Source organism: Melitaea cinxia, chromosome 3 (assembly GCF_905220565.1).
Source record: "Melitaea cinxia chromosome 3, ilMelCinx1.1, whole genome shotgun sequence".
Classification (NCBI taxonomy): Eukaryota; Metazoa; Arthropoda; class Insecta; order Lepidoptera; family Nymphalidae; genus Melitaea; species Melitaea cinxia.
In genome coordinates this window covers 16,880,345-16,887,965 of record NC_059396.1, presented here as the reverse complement: position 1 = coordinate 16,887,965, position 7,621 = coordinate 16,880,345, and the positions used below count along the sequence as shown (strand labels likewise).

Sequence of the window (7,621 nt, the reverse complement as noted above, 5' to 3'; positions counted from 1 at the left end):
AGTTAAATAATTACATCATATATATATATATATATATATATATATATATATATATATATATATATATATATATATATATATATATATATATGATGTAATTATTTAACTGCGTACATGTATGTCGTTATTAAAAGATTTATTTTTCTATAATAGTACTTTATAGACTTTGATCTAATTTAAATAGGTACCTTATAACCATTACATACGTAAAAATTATAAAACCATTTAAATATACATTAATAACGGGACATTTAAAACAAAATCGGATCGCTACATCGTACTGCTTCTACACATAATTTTCAGTTAAAGCTACTAGATCTCTTATTCATATAATATATTTCCTGATAAAAACGTTAGTTGTCGCTACTTGCGCTGCGATGATTTTAGTTTAACTTTATTACTGTCATTAATTCCGTCGAGAAAACAGTTTTTTAACCAACTCCCAAAAAAGGAGGAGGTTCTCAATTCGACTGTATTTTTTTTTAATGTATGTTACATCAGAACTTTTGACCGGGTGGACCTATTTCGACAATTTTTTTAATCGAAAGGTGGTGTGTGTCAATTGGTCCCATTTAAATTTATTTGAGATCTAACAACTACTTTTCGAGTTATATCTAATAATGCGTTTTTACTTGACGCTTTTTTCGTTGACCTACGTTGTATTATACCGCATATCTTTCTACTGGATGTACCGAATTTGATAATTCTTTTTTTGTTGGAAAGGAGATATCCCTAGTTTGGTACCATGATAAGGAAAACAGGATCTGACGATGGGATCCCAGAGAAATCGAGGGAAACTCTCGAAAATCTGCAATAACTTTTTACTGAGTGTACCGATTTTGATAATTTTTAATTTAATCGAAAGCTGATGTTTATCATGTGGTCACATATAAATTTTATCGAGATCTGATAACTACTTTTGAGTAATCTTTGATAACTCGTAGTTACTTGACTATTTTTTCGTCGATCTACGTTGTACTACTCGTCGATGAAATTGAAGTCGGTTTTTTTTCGTTTGTGAGCAAACACAATTATGATACAATTCAAATTATTTTACATCATATGACAGTTTAAGATTACTTGTACAAAATCGGAAATTGTTTATTACTCTAAATGACTTAGTAGTTGTGTTTCAAAGTAATTATTTAAAATTTTAATTTTATGCACACTTATAAGCGACAAAAGTTCGTAATGGAACGTAAGTATCAAAATATCGTTTGATATTTTTAAAGTGACTACTATGTGGTATCTATTAGTAAAAATTACTTTGTAGACTTAGTTATCTTTTGTAATGTGCGTATGTGCGTAGCGAAAAAATTTAGTCCGACAACATTATAAAGTGCAGTCGGATAACAATGATAAGATAAACATTTTATATTTCATTTAATCATTTTGTCTACAGGTGGAATAAAAAAGTAAACATATATATTTTAAAATAATTACACATTTTTTTATTAAAACAGTTAAAAAAAATTTTTTTTTCAATATTATATAATTGAACTTCAACTCAATTCAGCAATATACCTATGTATAAATAATTTTCACAACTTCATCGACCTGTTTTTTAACCGGATTTTTACCAGGGCCTGCTTAATATTCTAGTCTGGATCTATCCGGTTATTGATTTACGTAGAACCATTGCCATCTGACCCCGCAACCTATAACAATTAGACTAGAATAATTTCGCTTCGAGTCGTAATTACGAGTAGTAAGAGGTGTTTATGGTAGGTAGTAGTCGTGTTCATGAAGGCGCGGAATTTGAGGAGGGCGGCACTAATACCCAGAGCCTGGAACAAATATTTTTTGGATATATACAAATATGGATATTTAACTTTTTTATTGTAATAAAACTAGATAACAAATGCAGATTGCGTTACGACCGATTAGGACCTATTCATTACGAAGCACTAAGGTATTTTTGTTTACAAAAGTAATTACAAGATTAAGCTTAGTTGCTTCAAAAATGTTGTAGTGTTTAAACGTATCTACGTTACAGCCATAGTTGTATCCAATCGTATATATGTCACTATGAACCCTAGTTTTCTATACGCTTCAGCTTGTATATCCCACTACTGGGCATAGGTCTCTTTCCCCATGTAGGAGAAGGATCAGAGCTTAATCCACCACGCTGCTCCAATGCGGGTTGGCGGGTGCTAGTTTTCTATATTTATGAAAGGGACACAAGAAATGGTTATGAAAAGGAGATAGTAAATAGCTGAAACTTTGAAACTTATTTTAGAAACCGCTTTAAACCTTTTAATTAAATGTATCTAATATACTGACACTTAAAAAATTTACCTAAAAATTTCGGTTGATTCCTTTCCGGTTCGATCCATACAAAAATAAGAAGACATAGTAAAGAAATTGATGAAAAAATAAACAACAGCATGACTGATTATAAGTATCTAAAGTCTCTTTCACAAATATTAAAATGTGATTTCAGTTATAAACTGTAATGTTGTGTTATATTACATCTTGTCCTTGTCCTTTTTGTATGCTGTATAGCATATTTATGAAAGAGACAAAATCTACATTTGTTTTTAAATTTAAATAAATATGAAAGAATTAATAAAGATAAACGACATTATTGTTTTTTTGTTAGTTATTATAAGGTCGCAGCAATGTAAAAAAAGGTTCTCGTCTATTTTCTAGGGCGTGTAGAACGAAAATGTCCCTTTCATATGACCTCTACTGTACTGTAGCATGCTTTCCGGTTAACCGGACTCGCCATAGTCCGGTTACATTATCTCAAATGTGTCAAACCTATTCGTGGATTTCTGAATCGAATATTGATAGCGGTAATTTTGTGCCAAGTAAAATAACTCATAGTTAAATTTCTCTCAACCATGATGTACCACCATGCTCCATAGTGCATTTGCGAATTATACAGCTGTCTAAATTACCCTCGAATAACGTGGTAGTTTTATAAATATAATGTCCTTGATAACGTAGAAGATAAATTTTGAAGTAGCTGATCCGTAAACCTTCGGTCGAGATCCACGTACTCGATCCACTGAATCATCTCGACACGTCTTATATACTTAAAAATTTGTTAAAATGGAATCTAAATGATATTTCATTCTAAATATTTTTTGTGACAAAATTTTCCAAGAGCTCATAACTAGTTTTATTTATTAGGCGAATATATAAATAAAACGTGAGAAATACGAGTTTTGAATGAGTGTATATAATAATATTTAATATAGGTATTTGAATTCCTTTATTTTAATATTTTTTTTGTAGAATATCGTCAAAAAAAACTAAGTTGCAGTAACGTAAAGCTAAAAATTTATCGTTCATGTTTGTTTGTTTTGTCTTTAGTAATGCGTGTGTTTTGTACAGACTGATGATTAGGTGTGTATTACAAAGTCTAAAGACCAGAGGTAAAAATTTCAAGAATCTGATAAATTAACTCTACCTCCTATTGTAGCATTTCAATATTTTTGGGCAGGCTTGACATTTGGCTGGGCGATCGAACTGAAAAAAATGTGATACTAAAACCGTAAGAAAAATATATAACGGAAGTGACGTAAGTGACGTTTGTAAAACTAAATTATTACTAGTAAGCTTTTTTTAAAATTATTTATATAATTTTATAGTGTCGACAAAAATAAACAAAGACATGTTTTTTATTTCACTTAATAGTTTGAATTATTATTTTATTATTATTTTGTGTGATTTATTTTCTTTTACGGTATTTTTTATTTTCTAAAATACTAAATTTCCTAAATACTTTTATGTACTTAATTAAAAACCAATCAACAAAAAAAAAAAAAAATCAAAAGCTAGAAAATATATATAAAATTCAACATTTTTTAAAATTGTGTTGCTTCTATACTATCCGAAGGAACTTCGTTCCTACCTGGTGTCCCATGACACCACATAATTTTTTTGATATATTGAGTGTTAGTCGTGAGTAGTAGAGTAGTTACTCTAGTTTGTTTCTGTACTTATAAATAACTAATTACTCAACTAATTTTGAATTTACGAGTACTTGGCATAATTACGTTCTTAGTATTTGGTTATAATTTAGTCTATAAAACATTACGTCATATATATACAAATAAATAAAATTTGAGTGTCTGTTTGTAATAATAAAAATAGCCGCTTTTTACTAATTGCATATGAATTTATACACGGTACATATACCAAAATAACATTTATTACAATTTTTGTCTGTCTGTCTGTCTGTTTGTTCCGGCTAATCTCTGAAACGGGTGGACCGCTTTTCACGGGACCATCGCTGGCAGATAGCTGATGTAACAAGGAGTAACTTTGGCTACTTTTATTTTGGAAATTTATTGATTTTATCACTAAGCGAACTGAAAAGTAACATTTTTGTTTAATTTCACGCGGACGAAGTCGCGGGCACAGCTAGTATCTAAATATAGTTATATAATAAAATTAATTCTTTTTCTTTTAACACATCCTGTGTTCTAATTCTGAAGCGTTATCATAATTCGAGTGGCCTTGCTATTATTGATAAGAAGCATTAGGTATTAAATATTTTTGTTGCTTTTGAACATTGCACATGTCCTAAAATTTTCTTGTTAAAGGAAAACTTATTTACGCACGTTTGATTTGGGGAGTAAGCTAGTGAGTGCGTTACGCAAAAAGTGATCAGGCGAGGCGAACGGAGTAAGAGAGAGAGGTCCGAGCATACCTTTTCTGTCACTCTTTCTCTCATATCTAGTTATGTTTCGTATATCTAAGACACAATGCAGGCCTTATTGTGCAGAAGTTTAAATTCAGTCGTGTGGTCTAAAACACACTCGATTTTTTTATACGGAACTCTTTATTTTACAACGTAACTATGAATAAATAGTGACGTCATATATTTGAAACTAATTTTAATTCTCCAGTTTAATACTTGTTTTTATTAAATTCAAGAAAAGTAATACATAATTTTTTGTCGTTTTATAATAAAATAATGGAAAGAATTTCATTTTTGTGGTCATTTATTGACTTTTTAGCCGACTTCAAAAAAGGAGGAGGTTACTTAATTCGACCGTGTATATGTATATATATACTAGCTGAGTCGGCAAACGTTGTCTTGCCACTAAAAGCTATTTAAAAATTTGGGTTGGTGGTAGAAGAATGAAAATTTAGGGTTGTATGTATTTTTCAACGCCAAATCATGATAAAATAAATAATTTATCTAAAAATTGAAAAAAAAAATTACGGATGGACTACCCTTAACATTTAGAGGGATGAAAAAAAGATGTTGTTTGACTCTCAGACCCACCCAATATGCACACAAAATTTCATGAGAATCGGTCAAGTCGTTTCGGAGGAGTTTGACTACAAACACCGAGACAAGAGAATTTTATATATTAGATATTTTATGGTTGTTCGGGGATAATTTCGTCGTTTATGAAGCGATTTTGATCATTCTTTTTTTGTTGGAAAGGAGATATCTAAGGTGTAGTAATGTACCATTATAAGGAAACCAGGATCTGATGATGGGATCCCAGAGAAATCGAGGAAAACTATCGCAAATCCGCATACTTTATACTGGCTGTACCGATTTTGATGATTTTGGATTTAATCGAAAGCCGATGTTTATCATGTCGTCACATTTAAATTTCATCGAGATCCGATTACAACTTTTGGAGTAATCTTTGATAATGCGTATTTACTTGACTATTTTTTTCGTCTACCTAAGTTGTATTACTTTTCGATGTAATTGAAGTCGGTTTTTTTTTCGTTTGCCAAAAAACACAACTATCTTTCTATTGTTTTAATTATATAAAGACATTATTTATAACAGAAACATACAACTTGAACAAAGTTACCAATAAAATTTTATTTTATTTTATTTTGTAAACAATCGTTATTAACTGCTTTAGTAATTGACCATCGAAATAATATTAATAAATGTTAAATAATAATAATAATAAAAGATTCAATTGATATAATAGAACGAAATCAGTCAAATCTCCACTACGTTTTCAATGGAAGTATATAAGTACTGATAAAAAAGTACGATAAACATTTGAGGAACTAATTCTATCAAGGTCTCAGTTTGACTGTGCACTGTCCGCGTTGTTCTAACACACGTCACTGCAGCGCTCTTGTTCGTTTGTTTATGCGTACATGTTTTACGATTTAGATTACAGGGTTGTCGATATCGTAATAAGTACCTCTTATATCTACTACAACGTCTACAACAGATGATAAATATATGTTTTCTTTTCAATTTTATTTTGTTCTAATCTTTAGGTATTAACAAATAAAGTACTTTTAAAGTTTGTGATGGTCATAAGGGATGTAGATACAATTTAATCTTGAATTATTATAATTTCGAATGAATAAAACAAAATTTATCTTGATTTACTAACTAAAATTTTTAATAGAACTTATTTCTGTTTTTTGTTAATAAATATTTAACATGCATTACTAGTCGACGTGGAGAAAATGATCATAATCGAGTTCATATTAGCTGCGAGTTAAAATAGTAAAAATTAACGAAACCTTGGAGCGATGCCGATCACGGGAAAACTATGAGTGCGGTAGACACGGCGTGTGCAGAATCGGCTGCACTGCGACGCCCGCGAGGGGCGCCGCTCTAGCCATCTTTTTTTCATTTTGCGTGCGTCTTTTTTTGGCAGCGCGCGTTAACCTTGGATTTTTTCATAGCGAAGCGCTGCACGTACGCGCGCAAGTTTCGGATAGTCGTAGAGCGTCCCCCCACTCGGCGCGTCCGAATTTTCTGCATTCGGACGTTGTGAGGAGTTTTCGGCGGTCGCATTCGCGAGCGAGGCTCCCGGCGGTTAGGAGCGACGCGGCCGTATTTGAGAAACTGCGCACAGTGCACAGCGCACCGCGACCGGCGCCAGCGCGCGCTGCAGTATGCGGAAGTGAGGACAGCGCCCGAGCACGGTGCTAGTGTAACTGTTACTCCAGTGATACGCGCAGTGAACGTACACTAAGTGATACGAACTATGATATTATGTTGTGAACGGCTCGCGTAGAGCGCTAATGGTTTTGTTATAAAAAATTATCTCAAGGACTGGAATTTGTCATTCATGGAATCGAGGAAAGTATCGTTACCGTAATATATATTTTTATGTTTTGTTAATATATTGTATTCGTTACGACGAGGTTAGCTGGAAAACGTCTCGCTTCATTTGCGAGTCAATCTAGTTTCAAAATATGTATCGGTTTATGCAGCCTTTGACAAATAGGTGTTGACAACCCGCGGCATGCGATAAATATTAAGTATGCGGCTGGATACGGGATGGCAGATTACGCCTTAAAATACTCGGTTGAGAGGATATTTTTGCACACATCTCATTCGCCTTCCTGGTTTTGCATACACGTGCTGCCGCTTTGAGGCTATTGAACTTGATAATGAGACAACCGTATTTCCTCTTTTTTTGTATATCTACATTGCATCACTAAAGTTTTTGCACGATCTATGCGGCCGGTTTCAGACTTTTCATTCCGTGGACGATCGATATCGAGCGTTAACTGAATGAATTTTTCGATTTCAACGATCATCGTTTCGGTCCTGCGGAGTTGTAGAACACGCTTTTTAATGAATTCATCGAAGAATCCAGTTTAGCGACATCGTTCGGTAATAATTATTATGGTGAATAAAACGCGAGTAGGCAAGCCC

The 7,621-nt window shown here is 32.5% G+C and overlaps 1 long non-coding RNA gene across 1 annotated transcript; it reads right to left on the bottom strand.

Annotated features, from left to right (window-relative positions):
* Nucleotides 1–1,428: 1,428 nt before the first annotated feature.
* Nucleotides 1,429–7,007, bottom strand: LOC123669241. Its single transcript, XR_006745716.1, has 2 exons — nt 6,475–7,007; nt 1,429–1,787 (listed from the first exon to the last, which is right to left on the bottom strand). It is a non-coding gene; the product is annotated as an uncharacterized LOC123669241 (long non-coding RNA).
* Nucleotides 7,008–7,621: the final 614 nt, after the last annotated feature.